The sequence below is a fragment of the Pan paniscus genome, chromosome 11, assembly GCF_029289425.2.
Source record: "Pan paniscus chromosome 11, NHGRI_mPanPan1-v2.0_pri, whole genome shotgun sequence".
In the NCBI taxonomy this organism is placed as follows: Eukaryota; Metazoa; Chordata; class Mammalia; order Primates; family Hominidae; genus Pan; species Pan paniscus.
The window spans coordinates 6,389,963-6,416,280 of record NC_073260.2 but is presented as its reverse complement, the minus strand read 5'-3'; the positions used below and the strand labels follow the sequence as shown (position 1 = coordinate 6,416,280).

The following is a 26,318-nucleotide window of genomic DNA, read 5'->3' as shown; positions in this document are numbered from 1 at the left end:
ACATCCAAAACACACAAAGCAAAACTCTTTAACAGGAAACACAAAGAAAGAGCTTTAATTCTACAAGGTCCCTCCGATTGCAGGCTCTTCATCCTCCAGTTCCTCAAATGAATGAATGAACGCCTAGGAGGGGCTCTGCAAATAGCTGTCTCTTAGGAATCCCCTTTGCCCACTTTAAGGTAACTGTCTTTCACCATCAATTAAACACCCACAAGTACACCCAGAGCGAGTCATGCAAATTTCAGCGGAGACACCGAGTCCAGGCGAGTCCTTGATCCCCACAGGCGACCTCCATTCATTCTCCACGCCCCTATACCCCGACCCCTCTCTTTAAGTTCTGGGACCAGCCCCACCCTCGCGACCCTTCCCCTCCCGCCAAGCGTCTCTACCCTGCCCTCCGCACCTAGCGTGAACCTGTCACCCCACCAAGTGAGGGACTGACGAAGGGGCCCACCTCACCCCTGCCCGAGGGACCGAGGCCCGGGGTGCAGCCGTCCCCTCGGGGGCCAAGGAGGGGCGAAGTGCTCCGTCCGGCTCGCCTCTCCTCCCCAGGGACCCGCCAGTCCCGGCCGGGCCAGCCGGAGATAGCGTGTAATAAGAGGGAGGGGAGAGCTCTCCGAACCCCCCTTCCCCGGGATCCCTACCGAGCAAGTGAGCCTCTTGCTCCAGCCCCTCCGAGCCTCCCCGGCTGGAGTCATGGTGCCGGGGCTGCCCCAGGAAGCCCCCATAAAAAGGAGGGGGAGACACCCCCATACTCACCCACCGTCTCCTCCCCCTCAGCTGTTTACCTCACAGTCCCTCCAGCCTACAGGGCGCCGCCATCTTGGACGTACAGCACCTCCCCCGTCGTGAAAGGGCCAAGGCCGACGGCGGCCTCCGCCACGAAAAAGAGTCCCCCTCCGGACCTCCCCTCCTTCTCGAAAGGAAGGACAGACGGCCGCGCTCGGCAGCCCCGCCGGAAGGAAGAGGCTCTTCCACTCATAACTGACGATGTGGGTTGGACGAGAAAAAAAGTAAGGAGGGTTTTTATGGAGGGGGGGCGGGGCCGGGCGGAAGGATCCGAAAGGAGGCTGCGAAGAGATCTTGTGACTCCGCGAAGGAGGCAAAAAGAAGGGCCGGCGCGGCGGGAGGAGCCACGCGAGAGCCCGAGGGGGCGGGGCGGGCGGTCACGTGACTGGCGGGTGGGGGGACGCGGTGGAGAGGCGTAAACAAGCTGGCGGCGCCTGGGTGTGGTTGGAGCGCCCTGCCCCTTGCCCCCCGAGTCGTTTCTGCCCTTCGCTTGCCTGGCGCCCCCCGAGGGTCTCTCTGTGGGCGGCCTCAGAGCAGCGATCCTGTTTCCCAAGGAGCTGCTGGGGCCCGCGTGGGTGAAGGGCCTGCTTGGGAGCTTTGGAGTTGCAGCTCACCTGGGAAGGGGCGGAAAGCTGGGGGCCAGGGCAGCCCTCCTTCCTGGGCTAAACATTTTCAGAAGCCCGCCTCCGGGATTGCGGGGGACCCCCCTGGCTTCTGCCTTCAAGTAGCTCACACTTCACACCTAGTCATGACATCTAGGGAAAACCAGCCCTAATAGGAGACAGCTTGAAAATCAGAACGCCTTATTCCGTTTCCTGCTGAAACAAGGCTTTAAGTCCTGCAAGCCTCAGTTTCTTCCTCTGTGAAATGGGCATAATGACATCTGTGACGTGAAGAATCAAGGAGATGAAGTATGGACAGCGTTTAGCCCAGAGTCCTGCGCCTAGTAAATGCTCACTCACTAGGTAGGTGGCCTTTATTGCGAGGCTGAGTATGATGGGCTCCATCCAGCACGAACACAAAGCCCTGTGAGAGGAGGCAGAGTGAGATGAAGTCGAACTGTGGGATATGAAAGGCATTTTGAAGGAGTAGGCATCAGGTTGGGTTTTAAAGGAAATGTAGGTTTTGTGAAATACTAGGTTGGTGCAAAAGTCATCACGGTTAAAACCGCGATGACTTTTGCATCAACCTAATAGAACCAGGCGAGGCGGCTGGGGAGAGAAGGCCATTCCAGGCAGAGGGAACCAAAGGAGCAAGAGCCTAGGGGCAAAAAAGTGTTGGATGAGTTATGGGAATAACAGGTTTTGTCATGGAAACCAATTGGGTCACAGTGCAAGGCAGCCATGGTTAAGGGGGGCCAGGTGTGTGAGTAGCCAGCACCGTGGGTGCCTTCAGAATTCTGAAAAGGCCCTGGATGGTATCGGGTAGGGCCGCTGCTAGTCAGTATAGGGCCTTGGTGAGAATTAGAAAAATGGCACCCCTGGGCTGTATTTTGGCCCCTATCCACCAGCCCCAAACCCTCCTGGGCCCTTGAGCAGTGAACAACCTTTATAACCATACGTCTAGAGCCATGAAGGCTTAGGAGGGAGGTGAAAATTGAACTGATGATTCCTCTGTTCTAACACAGTAGCTGGGGGGAAGCTAAGAGTTCTAGATTCAAACAGACCAGAGGTTGAATGTAGGTTTCAGCCATCATGTTCTAACTGGATGAGCCTTAGTCTCCTCACCTGCAACATAGGGCTAATAATAATGCTAGTTCTTGGGGATTTCGGGTGAAGTCAGTGAGTCATTAAGCTCTAAGTGGCACAGAGCCTACTCCAGTTAATGTTATTTTTGATAACTGTTAAGTGCCAGCTGTCAGCATCCATCACTTCCAGAAATGGGTCCACCAAACACTAAATTCTTCTGTGTCACCACCCAAGCATAGTCTGCATGGGGTCCAGAGATGGAAAGGTCGAGGGAAACGGGGAAGGGTCTGGGTTCTCTCAGTTCCACCAATCTGCAAACTACTTTACAGGAACAGACTCTTCCCTTTGCATTCACACCAGGGCAGGGATTCAAGATTTCTGAAATCTTCAGAGATTTCTGAGACCACCAGTGATGGGAGACCTAAGGAGGAGGGCAGGGGGAGCAGCACTGCTCTGGAGCTCTGACCCAGGAAGCCCCCCCACTCCCTGACCTTCCTTGGCTCCATGACCTCATCCTGCAGGAATGCATTCTGCCATGGAGGAGAGCAGCCATAAGCAGAGCTCATCAACTGCTCACTTTCCAGGGGGCCATAACCACATTGTCACTGTTTCTACACTGTCTGGAAGAAGAATGGGCATTGTTACCTCAATATGGGACCACCAGGGGCTTGCAAGAAGAGGCTGAAGATGACAGGCAGAGACAGCTCTACCACCATCTCCTGCCACTTACCAGGCTGGGCCACCTAGATGTTTTCTGCTTCTCTGGGGTTGATTTTTGTCATTTGCTTAACAGACACTATTCAGACCACTACCTTCCATACACCACCCTGGAGCCTCCCTGTGACGGGGCTTCCTGACCGGCCTGTCTGAGCATGAAAGGACTGAGCCCTCCATAGGCGGGCGTGCTGACAGGATGCACGTGGTGGAGGACATCTGCTGCATTTGGCTGTGTGACATCTCCCCCTCGCCTTCTGAACAGGTGAACCGCCCTTCCTCAATTCTTTCAGTGCTGATGGTCCTCACAATCACAGTACCAGCCCCAGGCCACAGCAGGTGGACCAGGCCTGGCCAATCTGAGATGCCCATCATGGAGCTTGTTAAAAGAAAACTTAAGACAAGTTCAATTAGATTAAATTTAATCGAGCAAAAAAAAAAAAAAGAAAGAAAAAGAGAATTCATGAATCAGGCAGCCTCCAGAATCAACAGAGAGACTCCCGGGGTCAGAACAAATTTATAGACAAAGTAAAGTGGCCTGGCTCAGTAGCTCACTTCTGTAATCCCAGCACTTTGGGAGGCCAAGGCAGGTAGATGGCTTGAGGTCAGGAGTTCGAGACCAGCCTGGCCAACATGGTGAAACCCTGTCTCTACTAAAAATACAAAAATTAGCCAGGCGTGGTGGCGGGTACCTATAATCCAAGCTACTCAGTAGGCTGAGGCAGGAGAATCGCTTGAACCTGGGAGGCAGAGGTTGTAGTGAGCTGAGATTGTGCCACTGCATTCCAGCCTGGGTAACAAAGTGAGACTTGGTCTCCAAAAAAAAAAAAAAAAAAACTAAAGTGACATACAGGAATCAGAAGTGAGGTACAGAAACAGTGAGATTGGTTGCAGCTCGGCGTTTGCTGTATTTGAACATAGTTTGGACACTCAGCAGTCTATGAGTGGTTGAAGTATGGCCGCTGGGATTGGCCAACACTCAGCTATTGTTACAAGTGCATACTACTAAGTTAGGTTTTCAATTTTGCGTGCCTATTAAGCTAGGTTACGGTTCGTCCACAAGGACTCAAATATAAAAGTACGGAGTCCTTCTCAGGCCATATTTCATTTGCTTTAACAAGCTGAAATGGTTGGTCTACAGTGGACCTGTGACTTGAGCTGGACTAGAGTGCTCCTCTGGGTCTTTATAGATGGGTGTTTAAAAAAAAAAAAGCAATTTTTCTCTTTCCTTTGGGGTCACTAAACTGCGATGAGGAAGCTGTGGCCTCTGCCTTCCCCCGTCCTACAGCAAGGTGTGTGACAAGTCGAGTTAAAGAGTGAAAGAGACAGAGATGGAAAGAGAAATCCATGCTGCTATCTACTGCATTTCCAGAGTCCCTGAAACCAGCTTTGCCCTGGCCTTCCAAGTTCCATGAAGCAATAACTATTTTGGCCAATGTTAGTTTCATTGGATTTCTGTCCCTCATCAACAAAAGGCCTTCTGGATGTGGTGGGATTCAGAGGCCTTTGGAAGGACACCACCAGCCAAAAATATTTCCCACTCTGTGCCCAAAGTTCATCCACTTGAACTGCTTTTTGGCTTTAGCTTTCAGCTGTCTGTGCAGCAGCCTCCTGGCCAGGTGCCCTGCTGTTGGTGGGCAACCCCCGCAGGATGGGGTCTGAGCTTCTGCTGGCAGCCCCCAAGGCCCTCTGCAGCCCTGGCCTCTCTAGCGCATCAGTTTCCCCTTGCTTTCTAGCACCGTGTCCTCCAGTACCAAGGAACGCCCAGAGGCTTCACACCGCCCTGCCTTGGCTCAGGCCGTCTCCTCTCCCTCCGCACCAGATGGCCTCTGCAGCCTGTGCTGGTCATTCTCCATTTGCCCTTCTCTGTCTGGGCTCCCCTCTAAGCCACACCTGCTAAGCACGTCCTCTCCCTCCTCTTGGATTTGACTAAAGTGCGGCAGGGTCAGGTGAGCGAGGAAGAGCCTTCCCACCTGGCCTGGCCTGGCCGTGATGCACAGCTCCTGCTGCGTGGCCTGTCTCACCCGTGGTGTTAGTAATGGTTTCCCCCACTCACTCTTCACACCCAGAGGTGATCACGGATCCCCACAGCTCACTAGTCCTTAGGTGCTTCAGCACCTCTTTTTTCTCTGAAGCTGCTCACACCTGTCTTTTTAATTATCCCTTGGAGGGTGTTACTGTTTCCCGCCAGGATCCCAACTGCTACAGCCCCTTCTTAGAGAATCTGTCTTCAGCCCGGGCTACTCACTGTGAATCAAGCCAAACCCACAGATACACACACACACACACACACACACACACACACACACACCCACCCAACCCCCTGATTGGACCTGGATCAGGGCTGAAAACCTTCCTCACACTGAACCAGCCAGATTCTCCTTCTTGAGAATTAGAACCGAGAGACCCCAAGACTGAGATACATGGTGTTGGTGGAGGATTGTAACTTTACACAACTGCAGGGGGACCATTCAAACTGCTGTGCTCCAGGAGAGGCAGATCACTTAGAAAACACCTCAAACAGGTGCCCTCGAGGGTTATGCAATAAGACGGGACTGTGCTGATCCCTGGGGGGGGGCGTCATATGGAGTTGGACCCAGCCATGGCCATCAGCACCACTCTGGACAGCAGAGGTTAAGCAGGAACAGCTACTAGGAGCCTTGCTGAGGAAGCCAGCATGCCCAAACCAGCAGGGAGCAGCTGTGGCCACAGAGAGGAAGGAGAGCTGCAGGACTAGCCCATTGCCCAGGAGGCCTGCTTAGGTCTGGAAGATGCCCCTGTATCTTTTCAATAAATTCCACTTTTTCATGCCTGTAATCCCCACACTTTGGGAGGCTGAGGCAGGAGGATTGCCTGGGGCCAGGAGTTCGAGACCGGCCTGGGCAACATAGCAAGACCCCATCTCTACAAAAAATAAAAATTAGCCAGACACAGTGGCATGCAGCTGAAGTACTAGCTACTTGAGTGGCTGAGGCAGGAGGATCACTTGACCCCAGAATGTTGAACCTGCAGTAAGCCATGATCATGCCACTGCACTCCAGCCTGAGTGACAGAGTAAGACCCTGTCTCTAAAAAATAAAAATAACACACACACACAAATTCTACTTTTACCTGAGCTAGAAGATGTTCGCTTCTGTTCCTAACAACCAACACCACCATCGAGGCTGGAGATGGCCAAAAATGCTTTCCTTTCTTCACCCACATCACACCTGTTCTCCCTCCAAGACTCAACTCCAATGTGATTTCCACCAGGAAGTCTTCTTGGGACCCCCAGGATGGCAAAAAGGCCCCTGCCCTGAGCCCACTACCCCTATCAAATCATATCTCCATTCCTTCCACCACACCGCCTGCTTACTCAGGTTGTGCTTATGGGCCTGTCTCCCAAGTTCTCAAGAACTCTGCTGTCCCCAGGAGGTGGGATGGATAAGAGGGCCCTTGAAACCTCTACTTCAAGGTCAAAAGACAGGAACAGGCCAGGCTCGGTGGCTCACACCCGTAATCCCAATCCCAGCACTTTTTTTTTTTTTTTTTTTTTTTTTGAGAGGGAGTCTCACTCTGTCGCCCAGGCTGGAGTGCAGTGGCGCGATCTCGGCTCACTGCAAGCTCTGCCTCCCGGGTTCAAGCAATTCTCCTGCCTCAGCCTCCCAAGCAGCTGGGACTACGGGCTCCCGCCACCACACCTGGCTAATTTTTTTTTGTATTTTTAGTAGAGACGGGGTTTCACCGTGTTCAGGATGGTCTTGATCTCCTGACCTCGTGATCCGCCCGCCTCGGCCTCCCAAAGTGTTGGGATCACAGGCGTGAGCCACCGCGCCTGGCCAATCCCAGCACTTTGAGAGGCCAAGGCAAGTGGCCCCCTGGAAACCAGGAGTTCAAGACCAGCCTGAGCACCATGAGATCCCCATCTCTACAAAAAATTTTAAAAATTAGCCAGGCATAGTGGTGCACACCTGTAGTTCCAGCAACTTGGGAGGCTGAGGCAGGAGGATCACTTGAGCCCAGGAGTTGGAAGCTGCAGTGAGCCATGATCCTGCCACTGCACTCCAGCCTGGGCAACAGAGTGAGACCCTGTCTCCAAAAAAAAAAAAAAAAAAAAAGGGAAAAAGCCGAGAATAAGTCTTTCAAGACTTAGGCTAAGACTAAGGCTAAGTAGGAGCAGTGTCAGGAGCCAAGAGCTACTCTTGCCGCGTGGCTCAGTGTCCATGGTAGCTCAAGCACCCACAGGGCTGGCCACCATCTTGGTTTGCTGTTATTCCATCAAATGGAGTAAAATTTATTGTCTCACGATTCTAGAGGCCAGAAGTCCAAGATCAAGGTGTCAGCAGGATTGGTTCCTTCTGCAGGCTTGGAGGGAGATCTGGTCCCTGCCTCTCCCCCAGCTTCTGGAGTTTGACTGGCCATCCTGAGGCTCAATCCATCCTCCTGCTTCATTCCTTGGCTTGAGATGCATCTCACTGTTCTCTGCCTTCATGTTCACATGGCATTCTCCTTGTGAGCTTGTCCCTGTGTCCAAAATTTCCTCTTATTATAATTACACTAGTAGCATTGAGTTGGGAGCCCACCCTATTCCAGCATGACCTCCTGTTAACTAATTACATCTGCAGCGACCTTATGCATAGTCATATTCTGAGGCACTGCAAGTTAGGACGTCAACGTGTCAATGTTTGGGGGAACAAATTCAGCCCATAACAGGTACCAAGGGCTGAGTTAGTCACATTATTATCCATGGTTTGTGAAGGAGCCCTCTCTAATTCTTATACTTGCATTTGTTTGTTCCCTTTTCTTAATTTTTAATTTTTATTTTTTTCTTGAGATGGAGTCTCGCTCTGTCACCCAGGCTGGAGTGCAGTGGCACAATCTCAGCTCACTGCAACGTCTGCCTCCCAGGTTCAAGCTATTCTCCTGCCTCAGTCTCCCGAGTAGCTGGGATTACAGGCACGAGCCACCACACCTGGCTAGTTTTTGTATTTTTAGTAGAGACGAGTTTCACCATGTTGGCCGGGCTGGTCTCGACCTCCTGACCTCAAGTGATCTGCCTGCCTCGGCCTCCCAAAGTGCTGGGATTACAGGCATGAGCCACTGCGCCTGGCCCTGTTTGTTCCCATTTATCTTCATTCCTCACATCCGGTTTCCTCCTTGCACATAAGCAACCATTGTCATGTATATCATGTGTATCCTTTTGTCTGTATGTATCCTTGCAAAATGTGTGTGTATGTGTATTTTTAATTTATGTAAGTGGAATTATGTTATAGGTGGCAATCTGTTTCTTACTTTTTCCCCCATTCAGCATCGTTATGAAGCTCCATCGAGCTGCTGAGAATTATTCCGTGATGTGAACCTACTCTAGTCTACTTTCCACTCTCTCAGGGATCGACACCTGCAGTAGCAGCAGAAGTAACATTGTGATAAACATCACTATACGCTATACACTACGCACTACACACTACACACTATAAACTATACACACTACACTATACACTACGCAGTATGCACTATACACTATACACTACACACTACGCACTACACACTACACTATACACTACACTACACTATACACTACTCACTATGCACTATACACTACACTACACTATACACTACACTACACTATACACTACTCACTATGCACTATACACTACACTACACTATACACTACTCACTATGCACTATACACTATACACTACACATTACACACTACGCACTATGCACTACACACTATACACTACACGCTATACACTGTACACTACACACTATATGCACTATACACTATACACTACACACTACACACTATACACTACACACTATACACTATGCACTACACACTATCCACTATCCACTATCCACTACACACTATCCACTATACAGTATACACCACACACTACACAGTACACACTATACACTATACACTACACACTATACACTAAGCACTATACACCACACACTACACACTATGCACTACACACTATGCACTATACACTACACACTATACACACTACACACTGCACATTATACACTATATGCTATACCCAACACACTACACACTATGCACTATGCACTATACACTACACACTATGCACTACACACTATATACTATACACTACACTACACTATACACTATGCACTACACACTCTACACACTACACACTATACACTATGCACGATGCACTATATGCACTATACACTACACACAATACACTACACACTATATACACTACACACTATACACTACACACTATACATGACGCACTACACACTATGCACTACACACTATACACTACACTACACTACACCATACACTATGCACTATGCACTATACATTATATACTATACACTACACACTATACACACTACGCACTATACACTATACACTATACAGTACACACTACACACTACGCACTACACACTATGCACTATACACTACACACTATACCCTATACACTACACACTACAACTACACACTACACATACACTATACACTATACACTACACACTACACTGCACTACACACTACACACTATACACTATACATTACACACTGCACACTATACACTATACACTACACACTATATACATTACACACTATACACACTATATACATTACACACTATACACTACACACTATGCACTATACACTACACACTATATACATTACACACTATACACTACACACTGTATACATTACACACTATACACACTATACACACTATGCACGATACACTATACACTACTCACTATACACATTATGCACTACACACTACACACTATACACTATACACTACACTACACTATACACTATGCACTATGCACTATACACTACACACTATACACTATACACTACACACTACACACTATACAGTACGCACTACGCACTATATACACACTACGCATTATGCACTACACAGTATGCACTATGCACTACACACTATACACTACACTACACTATACACTACGCACTATGCACTATACACACTATACACTACACACTACACAGTACGCACTATGCACTATACACTATACACACTACACACTATACACTACACACTACACACTACACACTACACATTGTACACTATACGCTGTACACACTACACACTATACACTACACAGTATACACTGCACACTACACACTGTACACTACACACTGTACACACTACACACTGCACACTATACACTACACACTACACACTGTACACACTACACACTATACACTATACACTGCACACTATACACTACACACTATGCACTATACACTATACTGTTCCCTTATGGATCCAGCTCAGAATTTATTTGAGATACACAATTGGGAGTAAAATTAATGGGTCATAGGATGTGTGGACTTAACTTTTTTTTTCTTTTTCAGACAGGTCTTGCTCTGTTGCCCAGGCTGGAGTACAGTGACTTGAACACGGCTTACTGCAGCCTCTACCTCCTGGGCTCAAGGGACTCTCTCCTCTAACACCCCGAGTAACAGGATCACAGGCTTATGCCACCATGCCTGGAATTTTTTTTTTTTTTTTTTTTTTTGTAGAGGCGGGTCTTGCCATGTTGCTCAGACTATAGACTTACTCTTTTTTTCTAGTTCCAGGATACCTGTGCAGGATGTGCAGGTTTGTTCTGTAGGTAAACGTGTGCCATGGTGGCTTGCGGCACCTATCAACCCATCGCCTAGGCATTAAGCCCAGCATGCATTAGCTTTTCCTGATGCTCTCCCTCTCCCTGCCCCCCGACAGGCCCCAGTGTGTGTTGTTCCCCTCCCTGTGTCCGTGTGTTCTCATTGTTCAGCTCCCACTGATAAGTGAGAACATGTGGTGTTTGGTTTTTTAGACTTATTTATTTTTTTTTTTTTGAGATGAAGTCTTGCTCTTCTCCCCCAGGCTGGAGTGCAATGGCACGATCTCTGCTCACTGCAACCTCCGCCTCCTGGGTTCAAGCGACTCTCCTGCCTCAGCCTCCCGAGTAGCTGGGATTACAGGTGCGTACCACCACTCCCGGCTAATTTTTTGTATTTTAAGTAGAGACGGGTTTCACCATGTTGGCCAGGCTGGTCTCGAACTCCTGACCTCAGGTGATCTGCCTGCCTTGGCCTCCCAAAGTGCTGGGATTACAGGCGTGAGCCACCACGCCCAACTGGTTATAGATATTTCAAGCATCTTCTCCCAATCTGTTATCTACCTATTAACTATCTATATTATGCCCCATTGGAAAAGGTCATTAACTTGGGTGTTATCAAGTTCACTTCTTTTTCTTTTTGACTTACACTTTGGGTTTTTGAGATTTTGTTTAACAATGCCTTTTCCAACCCTTAATCACACACAAATGCTTAAGCGTTCTCTGTTTGTATGGGGTTTTTTTGTTGTTGTTGTTTGTTTGTTTGTTTTTGAGACAGGGTCTTACTCTGTCACCCAGGATTGAGTGCAGTGGTGCAAACATGGCTCACTGCAGCCTTGACCTCCTGGGCTCAGACCATCCTCCTGCCTTAGCCTCCCGTGTAGCTGGGACCACAGGAGTGTGGCATCACACCCAGCTAATTATTTTATTTTATTTTATTAGAGATAAGGTCTCACTTTGTTGCCCAGGCTGGTCTTGAACTTCTGGGCTCAAGCGATCCTCTTGCCTTGACCTCCCAAAGTGCTGGGGTTACAGGTGTGAGCCACCATGCCTGGCCATTTGTATGTTTCATATTTATATTGTTACATTAAAAAATAAATTTATGTTTTACATTTCACTTCTAGGTCTCTGCAGAGGCCATGAAAAATGTGCCACTCAGCTTTTCTGCTAATTGTTGAAGGCCCAGCTGCCACCGCTCTGGATCTACACCCCATTTGCAATGAAGCCACACATCTCGTGAGCCACTCCCAGCCCGTGACTGGGCACAGCAGGGGCCCTAACGCAGGATAGCTCTGAGGAGGTGTGGGACCCTTGACAGTGGAGGACATTGGCCCGAGAACTCTTCATCGACCTGATCAAACCTCTCTTGGAACTGCAAAGCAGTCTGAGACTCTTCTCCCAGTTTATTATCTCCCTATTAACTATCTATAGTGTAACTCATTGGAAAAGAGTCATTAATTTTGATTATCAAATTCACTTCTTTTTCTTTTTGACTTGCACTTTGGGTTTTTGAGATTTTGTTTAGCAATGCCGCTTCCAACCCTTAGTCACACGCAGTCCCCCTCTCCTCACAGGTTTCAGATCCATATCATAGCTGAAGGCTCTCTCTGCTGTCCAGCTCCTCCTCTGTGTGGGACATTTATCTGAGTTTTAAAATGTCCTTCCCAAAAGTTGACTTTAGTATTATTTTATTATTTATTTTTGAGACAGTGTCTCACTCCAGTCCAGACTAGAGTACAGTGGCCTGATCATAGCTCACTGCAACCTGGAACACCTAGGTTCAAGCCATCCTCCCATCTCAGCCTCCTGAGTAGCTGGGACTCCAGGCACACACCACCACACCGGGATAATTTTTTTTTATTTTTTGTAGAGGTGGGCTCTCACCATGTTGCCCAGGCTGGTCTTGAACTCCTGGACTCAAGCAAATCTCCCACCTCCGCCTCCCAAAGGGCTGGGATTACAGGCGTGAGCCACCATGTCTGACCTGTAGTGTATTATTGATTTATTATTAGGTATTTTATAGTTTTTAATATTATTTTGTGTGTTTTTTTAAAATTTTCAACTTGGTTGTTACTGAAGTAGAGAAATTCTATTCATTTTTGTAGGTTGATCTTATATCTTGCACCTAGTTGAACTCTCTAATTTTACTAGTTTGTCATTTTATTTTTATTTATGTTGAGTTTTCTAGGGAGATTATCACATCACCTGAAAATAAAACAGTTTTATCTCTCTCTCTCTTTTTTTCTGAGATGAACTCTTGCTCTGTTGTCCAGGCTGGAGTATAGTGGCATGATCATGGCCCACTGCAGTCTCGAATTCCCAGGCTCAAGTGACCCTCCCACCTCAACCTCCCGGGTAGCTGAGACTATAGACATGCCTGGTTAATTTTCAAATATTTTATAGAGGTGAGGTCTCCCTATGCTGCCCAGGCTGGTCTTGAACTCCTGGACTCAAGTGAAATTCCCGCCTTGGCCTCCCAAAGTACTGGGATTACAGTCATGAGTCATCACACTCGGTCTGTCTCTTCTTTTTAAATTAGAACTCTCCTCATTTGTCTTTCCCTTTTTATAGTGTTGGCTGGGACCTCCAGTACTATGTCAACCAGTAGTGGTGATGTTAGGCATCTATTCATTATTCCCAATCTTCAAGGAAATGCATATAAATTTTCTACAGTAGGTATAATGTTTGCTCTAAGACTTTTGTCTATGACTTTTACCAAATTAAAGAATAGATATGGCCTTTATCCAATGCTTTTTCTGCATTCATTGAATAGTCAGAAATATCCTTATTTTAGCCTATCAATGTGGTGAAGTACACAGATACATTTTTTTGATGGTCATTTATCCTTGCACTCCTAGGACAAGCACAACTTGATCATGATGTATTTTTAAAAATGCTTCTTGATTCGTGTTTTATTAAGGATTTTTGCATTTATTGTATGCATTTATGGTTCTTTTAATTGGAATGTATAGACCATTTACATTTAATGTAATTATCAGTGTAGTTGGGCTTAAGTTTACCTTCTTGATATTTGCTTTCTATTTTTCCATCTGTTCTTTGTTCCTTTCTTTGTCTTTTTCAGCCTCCTTTTGGATTAATTTAGCATTTTTTAGAATTCCATTTTACCACCACTATTGGCTTCTTTGCTGTACCTCTTCATCTTATGCTTTTAGTGATTGTTCTAGGATTTAAAATATGAATCTTTAACTTATCACCATCTATATTCAGTGGCTACTATACCATTTCAGATATAATTTAAGAGCTTTACAACAATATTCTTCTGACCAGGCGTGGTGGCTCCATGCCTGTAATCCCAGCACTTTGGGAGGCCAAGGCAGGCGGATCACTTGAGTCCAGGAGTTCGAGACCAGCCTGGGCAACATGGCAAAACAGTGTCTCTACTGAAAATACAAAAATTAGCTGGGCATGGTGGCGAGTACCTGTAGTCCCAGCTACTTGGGAGGCTGAGGCAGGAGGATTGCTTGAGCCCGGGAGGCGGAGGTTGCAGTGAGCTGACATGGCACCACTGTACTCCAGCCTGGGTGACGGAATGAGATCCCGTCTCAAAAATAAAATAGGCCGGGCACGGTGGCTCATGCCTGTAATCCCAGCACTTTGGGAGGCTGAGGCGGGCAGATCACGAGGTCAGGAGATTGAGACCATCCTGGCTAACATGGTGAAACCCTGTCTCTACTAAAAATACAAAAAATTAGCTGGGTATGGTGGCACACACCTGTAGTCCCAGCTACTTGGGAGGCTAACGCTTGAACCCGGGAGGTGGAGGTTGCAGTGAGCCAAGATCAAAACCCTAACTCCAGCCTGGGCGACAGAGTGAGACTCCATCTCAAAAATAAATAAATAAATAAAATAAAATAAACTATACACTTCTATTTCCTGCCCCCTGTTTTTTGTGCTATTGTTGTCATAAATTTTACTTCTACATAGGTTATAAAACCCTAGCTAGGGGTCTATATTATAAAAATATTGTTATTATTTTTGCTTTAAAGAATCAATTTTTTGTGTGTGTATTGGTCTGTCACCAAGGCTAGAATGCAGTGGTGCAATCTCAGCCCACTGCAACCTCCACCTCCCAGGGCTCAAGCGATCCTCCTGCCTCAGCCTCCCAGGTAGCTGGGACTACAGGCACGTGCACCACCACACCCAGATAATATTTGCATTTTTTGTAGAAACAAGGTTTTACCAGCAGGGTGCAGTGGCTCACTCCTATAATCCCAGCACTTTTGGAGGCTGAGCTGCGTGGATTGCTTAAGGTCAGGAGTTGGAGACCAGCCTGACCAAAATGGTAAAACCCCATCTCTACTAAAAATACAAAAATTAGCCAGATGTGGTAGTGCATGACTGTAATCCCAGCTACTCAGGAGGCTGAGGCAAGAGAATCACTTGAACCCAGGGGGCAGAAGTTGCAGTGAGCTGAGATCATGCCACTGTACTCCAGCCTGGATAACAGAGTAAGACTGTCTCAAAAAAAAAAAAAGAAAAAGAAAAAGAAAAGAAACAGGGTTTTGCTATGTTGTCCAGGGTGGTCTCAAACCCCTGGGCTCAAGCAATCCTCCTGCCTTGGCCTTGCAAAGTGCTAGGATTACAGGTGTGAGCAACCACATCTGGCCAATTTTTTTTTTTTTTTTGAGATGGAGTCTCACTCTGTTGCCCAGGCTGGAATATAGTGGCGCAATCTCGACTCACTGCAACCTCCTCCTCCGGGGTTCAAGTGATTCTTCTGACTCAGCCTCCCGAGTAGCTGGGACTACAGGTGTGTGCCACCACGCCCAGCTAATTTTTTTATTTTTAGTAGAGACGGAGTTTCACTATGTTGGCCAGGATGGTCTCGATCTCTTGACCTCGTGATCTACCCACCTTGGCCTCCCAAACTGCTGGGATTATAGGCATCAGCCACTGTACCCGGCCAAATATTTTTTAAAAAAACAAAAAACTGAGAAAAAATATTTTATATTTGCCCACATATTTACCATTGCTGGCATTCTTCATTTATTTGTGTAGATCCAAGTTTGCATCTGGTATTACTTTCCTTCTCCTTAAAGAACTTCCTTTAACATTTTTTATAAAATGAGCATGCAATAAATTCTCTTGACCTTTGTCTGAAAGAGTATGTTACCCTCATTTTTTGAAAGATATTTTTGCTGGGTATAGAATTCTAGGTTGACGGTTTCTTCTTTCAGTGTTTTTTCTTTTTTTTTTGAGACAGGGTCTTACTCTGTCACCCGGGATGGAGTGCAGTGGTGTGTTAGTAGCTCACTGCAACCTCAAAGTCCTGGGTTCAAGCAGTCCTCCCATCTCAGCCTCTCAAGTAGCTGGGACTACGGGTGCATGTCACCATGACCAGCTACTTTTAAAAACATTTTTATTAGAGATGAATTCTCCTATGTTTCCCAGGCTGGTCTCGAACTCCTGGCCTTAAGTGATCCTCCCGCCTTGGTCTCCCAAAGGATTGGGATTACAGGCATTAGCTACTGTGCCCAGCCTCTTTCAGCTTTTTAAATATGTCATTCCATTGTCTCTTAATTGACAAAATTTCTGAGGAGAAATTTATGGTAATTCTTACCTTTGTTCCTTTTTTTCTGAAGGTAATTTAAATTCTTAACATAAACTGATTGGTTGATTGATTTGAAATCATCCTGAGTGTATTAGTAAGAGTTCTCCAGAGAAGCAGAACCAACATGATGTGTGCGTGTGTGTGCGTGTGTGTGTGTGTGTGTGTGTGTGTGTGTGTGTGTGCGTGTGTTTTTAAGGAATTGATGCACGTGATTTTTGAGTCTGGCATGTCCAAAATCTGCAGGATGGGTTGCCAGGAACAGAGAAGAACCACTGTTGCAGTCCAAGTCCAAAGGCTGTCTGTTGGCAGAATTCCCTCTTGCTTGTGGGAGGTCAGTCTTTTGATCTACTCAGGCCTTGAATTGATTGGATGAGGCCCACCCACATAGTGGAAGGCAATCTGCTTTACTGAAAGTCCACTTATTTAAATGCTCATCTCATCCAAAAACACGTTTGACCACACATGTGGCCACTATGGCCCAGACAAATTGAGACATAAAATTAGCCATTATACTGAGTATCTAGGAAAGCAAGTTTCTTGGCCTCTTAAGCTGTGATTTTCTTGTTGTTTTTTAAACCATTGTAAGGTAAAACTTTCTTCTTCCAAAGAAAAGCTACTATCATACCCTTTTCCCCCACCTCCTTTTATTTATTTATTTTTTTTGGCAAAGAAAAGCATTGATGTAGATTAGAGAACTGTCATTTCCATGAATCGTCTTCTAAAAAGCCTTGCTTAGCAGGTAGACCAGAAAATTTAAAAATCATGTGTCAGCATAGGATATGAATGTTGGCAAAAGTGACAGGCTGCTCAAAAAATCCCAGGAAATATCCTGAAGGTGCCAGTCCCAGACAGAGATTCCAGGAACCCATGGATGCTCTTCCATCCTTCCCTGCCAAAGTACAGCAGTTTGACTTCTCCAAGTGCACCCTTTAAAATGTACCACCTGTTGCTGGATTCATTCAAAATAACACATATATTTTAGGCCTTCCCTTTTGGGGAAGAATTTTGACCAAAGAATGCATTAGTTGTCTATTGCTGTGGAGCAATTAATTCTGAAATGTAGAGTTATTAGAAACATAGAATTGGAACACCACCACCTATTATCTCACAGTTTCTGTGGATCAGGGATATGGGTATAGTTTAGCTGGGTCCTGTGGCTCAGGGCCCCTCACAAGGCTGCAGTCTAGATGTCAGCTGGGGCTACAGTCATCCCAAGGCTTGACAGGGGAAGGATGCACTCCTAAGCTCACACACAGTTGTTGACAAGATTCAGTTCCTTGTCATGTGGGCTTTTCCATAGGGCAGCTCACAATATGGCAGCTGGCTTCCATCAGAGAGAACAAAAAAGAGAGTGCAAATAACATGGAAGACAGGGTCTGTCATAACTTAGGCCTGCAAGTGTGCCATCCCATCACGTTTTCCATCCTATTCTTTAGAAGGAAGTCACTGGGTAGTCTCAGTGAGTGCCTAAGGAAGTTACTGCTCACACCCAATGAGAGGGGACCACACAGGTTGTAAATTTCAGGATTCAGGCATCTTTGGGGGTGATTTGCTTCCAATGCTTAGCACACAAACATGCATGGCTTGGAAAACACCTTTCTCTAACGGCTGCGCTGACACCTTCAGACAAAATAGCAGATCCTTCTCTGGTCCCCACAGTACTCTTCTGTTCATACATCTACCATCCTAGTCATCACAGTAATAATGTAGCAGCTATGAGGAGTTGCTATGAGACCATATTGTTCTAAGCACTCTACATGTATTAAGTGAAGAGTATGTAGTCGTTTATGTGTCAATGCAGAGAAGCACTCATTCATTCAACAATGACTTACTAGCATCTCCTCTGCATTTCTTTGCTGGGCATGGGGGAACTCAGTAGTGAACAAGAGAGAGTCCCCAGACTCAAGAACCTTATGAAGACCAGGATGGGAGATAGAGAAATGCAAGCACAATTATAATACAACCCAGAACATGTTGTCATAGCATAAGTAAAAGACACTTTAGTAGCAGACACCCAGACCATTTTTGTCGGTGGTAGCATTTCAATTCAGATATGAAGAGTAAGTGGCAGTTAGCCAGGAAAAGAGAGAGAAAGTTAGAAAGCAGGAACATGTGTAATGATAACAAGAATGAGAAAGCCAGGAGCAGCTGAGAAGCAACTAGCATGGCTGTAACCAAGCATGCTGGGGAAAGAGAGGCAAGAAATACTAATGTCAGCCAACAGGCAACATGCATTGAGTACCGAACAGTTTCCTGTGGTTTTGTGTGCATATATTTACCTTCAGAATAATCCTATGCAGTAGGTGTAATTTTACAGGTAAGGAAACTGAGTCAGAGAGACTTGCCCCAGTCACCAGATAATGAACGTCTGAGTCATAACCACTGGAGACACAGTAGGGGCAGATCACGAGGGGTCATGTGAAGGTGTTTGACCTTGATCCTGAGCTCAGTGAGGAGCCTTGAAGGATTTTAATTGGGTCGACATCTGCTGGGGTGTAGAGAATGGGGCCAGGCCAGAAGGCAGGGAGGGGCTGTTTAGAAACAGGATGCAGTACTCCAGGGGAATGGTGATGACAGCCTGGATTAAGGTGGCAAGACGGGAGATAGAGGAGAAAGAGGATGTGTTAGGCCGTTCTTGAGTTGCTACAAAGAAATATCTGAGACTGGGTAATTTATAAAGAAAAGAGGTTTAATTGGCTCACAGTTCTGCAGGTTGTACAAGAACCATAGCGGCATCTGCTTCTGAGAAGGCTTCAGGAAGCTTCCAATCATGGTGGAAGGCAAATGGAAAGCAGGCACGTCACATAGAGAAAGCATGAGCAAGAAAGAGACAGCGAGGAGGTGCCACACACTTTTAAATGACCAGCTTTCATGAGAAATCATTCACTATCAAGAGGACAGTACCAAGAGGATGGTAATAAACCATCCATGAGAAATCTGCCCCCATGATCTAATCACCTCCCACCAGACCCCACCTCCAATATTGGGGATTACATGTCAGCATGAGATTTGGGCAGGGACACACATCCAAACTATGTCAGAAGTTGAACTCAGGATTTTAGCTAGGGTGTGGGTGGTGCCATTCCCTGAGACATGAGGTAGGAACTGGGCTAGAGAACGTGGGCTGATGTCACTTTGGGACCAGCTCAATTGAGATGCCAGAGAGACAGGCCCAGTGGATTTGGAGTTTAGACTTGAAGGCAGAGGCCAAGATTTGGGAAGTGTTGGCATTCAGAGGGTAAATGAGAGACCAGGAGAACTGGCCATGGCAGCTGAGGGTGTGCAGTGTGTGAGCCGGGCCCTCTGGTGAGGACAGAGAGGGCTGGCCTATTGGGATCCTGGCTCTGCAAACAAGCTGTGTGGTCCTGGGTGAGTCTCCAAGCCTCAGTTTCTCCATCTGTAAAATGGAGATGACACCAATACCTTAAATTCCCAGCTCAGAAGGTTTCCAAGACAGTGACATGGTTTGGCTGTGTCCCCACCCAAATCTCATCTTGAACGGTAGTTCCCATAATCCCCATGTGTCACGGGAGGGAAACTGGGGGAGGTAATTGAGTCATGGGGGTGGTTCTCCCATGCTGTTCTCGGGATAGCGAGTGAGTTCTCACGAGACCTGATGGTTTTATAAGGGGCTTTCCCCACTTTGCTTGGCACTTCTCCTTCCTGCCGCCACTTGAAGAAGGACATGTTTGCTTCCCCTCCTGCCATGATTGTAAGTTTCCTGAGGCCCTCCCAGCCCTGAGGAACTGTGAGTCAATTAAACTGCTTTCCTTTATAAATTACCCAGTGCCAGGATTTCTTCACAGCAGCGTGAGAACAGATTAATACGGACAGTCCAGTGAGAGACACGTGTGAATACCTAGCAGAGTGCCCACGCAGTGTGAGCACTGAGTAAATATTGTTACTGTTGATGCCTGCAATATTCATTTCCCAGGGCTGCCATAACAAGTTACTGCAAACTGGGTGGCTTAAAACAACAGAAGATTATTCTCTCACAATTCTCGAGGCCAAAAGTCCCAAACCCAAGGTGTCAGTCAGCAGGGTTGGTTCCCTCTGAAGGTTCCGAGGGAGCAGCTGTTCCCTGGCTCTTTCTGAGCTTCTGGTGGTCACTGGCCATGCTTGGTGTTCCTTGGCTGTGGCTGCGTCAGCCCAGTCTCTGCCTCCATCTTCATGCAGGCTTCTCCTCTGTGTCCCTCTGTGTTTGCCCCTCTTCTTATGAGACCCCAGGCATTGTATTTAAAGCCCACCTCAACCCAGTGTGAATTCAGCTGAACCGAACTACATCTTCAAAGACTCCCTTTCCAAATAAAGTCATGTTCTGCGGTTCCAGGTAGACATGAATTGGGATGAGGAGATGATTCAGTCCCCTATACCTGCTGGCAAGGAGCATGGACCCAGCAGATGACATGGGAAGGACTGATCCTACTCTGCTCAAGGCCAGGTCCAGCCCAGAACCACCCTACAAAGTGCTGCAGGAGGAAGACGTCAAAATCAGAGTGATGAGGGCAACTTACTGGTGAGGGTGAGACTTGAACTTTGCTTCTGGTTTCATCAAGAATTTGATCAATGGTGATGGAGCAGATGGGCTTTACGACAGTAGGACCCAGCTTGAGCAGAAGCAGGGAAGCAAGACCACAGAAGGCTTGCTTGCTTTATAAATGGTCAGGTGTAGGGAATAGGAGGCAAGAAAAGTCATGTATGAAGGACCCTGGGCTAAATAAGCAGCCTGGGCTATATCTGTAGACAACGCAGAACCCCTGGAAGTTTGTGAGTTCAGGAAAGAAGGAAAGAGCTGTCTGTGGAATGTTGTCAAAGGCTTCATCTTGACATTGATGCCTGCCAATTTTATTTATTTATTTATGTATTTATTGAGACAGGATCTCGCTTTGTCCCTGGTTGGAGTACAGTGGTGCAATCATAGCTCACTACAGCCTCGAGCTCCTGGGCTCACGTGGTCCTCCCAACTCAGCCTCCCAAAGAGCTGGGAATATGGGCATGTACCACTTCACCCGGATACTTTTTTATTTTTATTTTTTTTAGAGATTGGGCCTAACTGTGTTTCCCAGGCTGGTTTCAAAGTCCTGGTCTCAAGAGATCCTCCCACCTCAGCCTCCCAAAACATTAGGGTTACAAGCATGAGCCACTGAGCCTGGCTCAATTAAAATTTAAAATTCTGGGTGTTTTGTCTTCCTGGGTAGGCCACCTCCTCTCTCAAATCCCTGATCACGCCTCTACACACCCCCAGCAATAAATTGTGCCGGGCCACACTCCGCAGCGTGTTGGATGTTAAAGAGTTTCATGGTCACTGTGAGACCATTTCTCAGTCCCCCAAGCAGCAGCATTCACAGCTAGAGGTTTTATTTTAGCTGCGCCTCCCCTGAAGCATATGCAGTGACCATTTGGAAAAAGATAAAGTTAGATCCCTCTCCACACCCTACACCAGAATAAACTTTAAGTGTCAAAAGTGAAATCATACGAGTGCAAGAAGAAAACATGAGTGAATTCTGTGTAATCAGGAGTGAAGAAAACCTTTCTAAAAATGGCTGAACAGTCAGAAACAATAGAAGACCGATAAGTTAGGCGACCTCAAAAAACCAAAGCAAAACAAAACAAAACAAAAACCTTTTCCATGGTAAGAAGAAAGCAAGCAGAGCAAAGTCAGAAGATAAATGTTAGACGGAGAGAAAACTTTTGCAACTTATATCACAAACGGCCTCTCTAATATACACAGAACTATTATATCACAGTCTTAATTGTGAAAAGTCAATTATTTGACAAAAAAAACCAACAGACAAAAGGCATGAATGCGCCCCGTCCGGGAGGGAGGTGGGGGGGTCAGCCCCCCGCCCGGCCAGCCGCCCCGTCCGGGAGGTGAGGGGCGCCTCTGCCCGGCCGCCCCTACTGGGAAGTGAGGAGCCCCTCTGCCTGGCCACCACCCCGTCTGGGAGGTGTACCCAACAGCTCATTGAGAACGGGCCATGATGACAATGGCGGTTTTGTGGAATAGAAAGGGGGGAAAGGTGGGGAAAAGATTGAGAAATCGGATGGTTGCCATGTCTGTGTAGAAAGAAGTAGACATGGGAGACTTTTCATTTTGTTCTGTACTAAGAAAAATTCTTCTGCCTTGGGATCCTGTTGATCTGTGACCTTACCCCCAACCCCGTGCTCTCTGAAACATGTGCTGTGTCCACTTAGGGTTAAATGGATTAAGGGCGGTGCAAGATGTGCCTTGTTAAACAGATGCTTGAAGGCAGCATGCTCGTTAAGAGTCATCACCACTCCCTAATCTCAAGTACCCAGGGACACAAACACTGCGGAAGGCCGCAGGGTCCTCTGCCTAGGAAAACCAGAGACCTTTGTTCAGTTGTTTATCTGCTGACCTTCCCTCCACTATTGTCCTATGACCCTGCCAAATCCCCCTCTGTGAGAAACACCCAAGAATGATCAATAAAGATAAATAAATAAATTTAAAAAAAAAAAGGCATGAATGGAAAGTTTTCAGAAAAATGTAAGTGACCCTAAGAAGTATGAAAAGACAGCCTCACTCAACATAAAGGAAACACAAATTAAAACTACCCTGGGATGCCCTTCCTCCTGTCCTATCAGATTGGCAAAATACCTGTCTCTTTTTTTTTTTTTTTTTTTTGAGATGGAGTCTCGCTCTGTCGCCCAGACTGGAGTGCAGTGGTGCAATCTTGGCTCACTGCAAGCTCTGCCTCCCGGGTTCACGCCATCCTCCTGCCTCAGCCTCCCCAATAGCTGGGACTACAGGTGCCCGCCACCACACCTGGCCAATTTTTTGTGTTTTTAATAGAGACAGGGTTTCACCATGTTAGCCAGGATGGTCTCAATCTCCTGACCTCGTGATCTGCCTGCCTCAGCCTCCCAAAGTGCTGGGATTACAGGTGAGAACCACCGCACCTGGCCAAAATTCCCCAAATTTGACGACCACCTTGCTGGCAAGGCTGTGGAAACAAATCTACACTTCTGGGAGTGGGAGGACAGAACGGCACACCCTCTCTAGACAGGAATTTGGCCATATCTAAGGCCATAATGTGTGCATTCTTTCTTTGCTATGCATCTTCCCTGCACACCTACACTCTACACACACACACACACACACACACACACACAACCCTACACTCACACATGTGTGCATACAGAATTGTTTTTTTTTTCTTTTTTTTTTTTCTTTTGAGACAGAATCTCACTCTGTCACACAGGCTGGAGTACAGTGGTACCATCTCAGCTTACTGCAACCTCCACCTCCTGAGTTCAAGCAGTTCTTGTGGCTAAGCCTCCCAAGTAGCTGGGGCCACAGATGCGAGCCACCATGCCTGGCTAATTATTTGTATTTTTAGTAGAGGCAGGGTTTCACCATGTTAGCCAGGCTGGTCTCAAACTCCTGACCTCAGGTGATCCACTCACCTCAGCCTTCCAGAGTGTGGGATTACAAGTGTGAGCCTCCTCTCCCGGCCCATAAAAGATTCTTTCTTCTCTCTCTCTTCTCTTCTCTGCTATCGTGGTGTGTGTTTGACTCTGCTTCTCGCCATGTCTTCTCACAAGACTTTGAGGATTAAGTGATTCCTGGCCAAGAAACAAAAGCAAAATCATCCCATTTCCCAGTAGAATCAGATGAAAACTGGTAATCAAATTAGGTACAACTCCAAAAGGAGATATTGAAGAAGAATCAAGCTGGGTCTATAAGGAATTACACATGAGATGACACACATATTATGTTGTATCAAGGTCACCATCATCACCACATCAAGCTGAAAATGTCACCATATCTGGACAGTTCAACATGTTTTATTAGGAATACATTTTTGACAAGGCGCAATGGCTCACGCCTGTAATCCCACTACTTTGGGAGGCCAAGGCGGGTGGATCACTTGAGGTCAGGAGTTTGAGGCCAGCCTAGCCAATGTGGTGAAAACCCATCTCTACTAAAAATACAAAAAAAAAAAAAAAAAAAAAATAGCCAGGCGTGGTGGCACCAGCCTGCAGTCCCAGCTAATTGGGAGGCTGAGGCAGGAGAATCTCTTGAACCCAGGAGACAGAGGTTGCAATGAGCTGATATGGCGCCACTGTGCTCCAGCCTGGGCAACAGAGTGAGACTCCATCTCAAAAAAAAAAAAAAAAAAGGAATCTATTTTTTCTCTTTGTTTACATGTTGTACACTAGTAGGCTGGGTTCAGTATTACATATATGGGAACTTTCATTTCAAAAAAATATTATTGGTCGGGCGTGGTGGCTCATGCCTGTAATCCCAGCACTTTGGGAGGCTGAGGCGGGCAGATCACAAGGTCAGGAGTTCAAGACCAGCCTGGCCAACGTGGTGAAACCCCATCTCTACTAAAAATACAAAAATTAGCGGCGTGTTGTGGCACGCACTTGTAGTCCCAGCTACCCAGGAGGCAAAGGCAGAATAATCTCTTGAAACTGGGAGGCGGAGGTTGCAGTGAGCTAAGATCACGCCAGATGCATTCCAGTCTGGGCGACAGAGACAGATTCCGTCTCAAAAAAATTATTATTATTATTATTATTGTTATTATTATTTTCCCTTGAGATGGAGTCTTGCTGTCATCCAGGCTGGAGTGCAGTGGCGTGATCTCGAACTCCTGATCTCAGGTGATCCAGCCACCTTAGCCTCCCAAAGTGCTAGGATTACAGGTGTGAGCCACTGCACCTGGCCAAAAAAATATTTCTTATGGCATTATCTGCAAAAGTTGAATATTGGAGACAACCCAAATGTCAATTAATAGGGGACTGAGTAGTGTTACAGTTCTTTTAGAATTTGTCTAGCAGGTTTTCTGGTTTTTGCCCAAAAGCCTCTCAAAAAAGTTTAAAAAAGAAAAAAAATAGGGGACTGATTGAATAAACTATGGCGGAGTAAGATGCAGAGATAAAAATGCGAACTTTGTCAAGAACCAAGATTTCCAATGTAAGAGAAGAGACACAAATATAAAATCAAGTATTTTTAAAAACCTATAATGCAGGCTGGGCATGGGTGGCTCACACCTGTAATCCCAGCACTTTGGGAGGCCAAGGTGGGAAGATCACCTGAGATAAGGAGTTCAAGACCAGCCTGGCCAACATGGTGAAACCCCATCTCTACTAAAAATACAAAATTAGCTGGGCATGGTGATGCACGCCTGTAATCCCAGCTACTTGGGAGGCTGAGGCAGGAAAATCGCTTGAACCTGGGAGGTGGAGGTTGCAGTGAGCCGAGACCACGCCATTGCACTCCAGCCTGGGCAACAAAAGCAAAACTCTGTCTCTAAATAAATAAATTAATTAAATAAAAACCTATAATGCTGAGAAATTACTTAACGGGTACAATATACACTATCTGGTGATGGATACACTAAAATACCAGACTTCACTACTATGCAATCTATGCATATAACAAAACGGCTCTTGGACCCCTTCACTGTATACAAACAAAACCCAATAATGCTAAATTCAAACTGAGAATATCAATAGGAACTTGTGAAAATTGTCTGAATCAAAATGGAGCCACTTGTATTAAAAACCCTGACAAGAAGAGCCGGGGAAGGCCATGACGGGCGGGTTCTCATGCATCAATGCCTGGTCACAATCACTATCGCAAAAGATTTTGCAAAAACCACAACCTTGCACAAAGGCCGTCACAATTCTACACACACAAAAATACTTCTGCGAGGACATCTGCCCAGCAACGGCCTGTCCAGTCTTGAACTGTGCTATCCTTGTTACTGATCCTTATAGCCAGGGATAATTATCTCAAAACAATTCTTCTTCCTTTTTTTTTTTTTTTGACGGAGTTCCAGGCTGGAGTGCAGTGGCGCGATCTCGGCTCATTGCAACTTCTGCCTCCTGGTTTCAAGCGAGTCTCCGGCCTCAGCCTTCCGTGTAGCTGGGATTATAGGCACCTGACACCATGCCCGGCTAATTTTTGTATTTTTAGT

General features: G+C 46.6%; 1 protein-coding gene, 1 long non-coding RNA gene and 1 other non-coding gene across 13 annotated transcripts in view; 2 read left to right on the top strand and 1 right to left on the bottom strand.

Annotated features, from left to right (window-relative positions):
* The window catches only part of TSC1 (TSC complex subunit 1), a 53,993-nt gene extending 52,331 nt beyond the window's left edge, over positions 1-1,662 (bottom strand). The window contains exon 1 of one of the 11 annotated variants that reach the window (XM_055117541.1): positions 1,404-1,662. The gene's annotated coding sequence lies outside the window, so the exon portion shown is untranslated. The other 10 variants (XM_055117533.1, XM_055117535.1, XM_055117538.1 and 7 more) reach the window with 10 other exon arrangements.
* LOC129398725 (uncharacterized) lies at positions 1,176-16,430 on the top strand. The gene is made up of 3 exons (XR_008626635.1): positions 1,176-3,456; positions 11,063-11,160; positions 11,921-16,430. It is a non-coding gene; the product is annotated as an uncharacterized LOC129398725 (long non-coding RNA).
* Positions 16,431-25,142: 8,712 nt separating this feature from the next.
* On the top strand, positions 25,143-25,204 carry LOC112440884 (U7 small nuclear RNA). The gene has a single exon (XR_003028877.1). It is a non-coding gene; the product is annotated as a U7 small nuclear RNA (small nuclear RNA).
* The last annotated feature ends 1,114 nt before the right edge of the window (positions 25,205-26,318 follow it).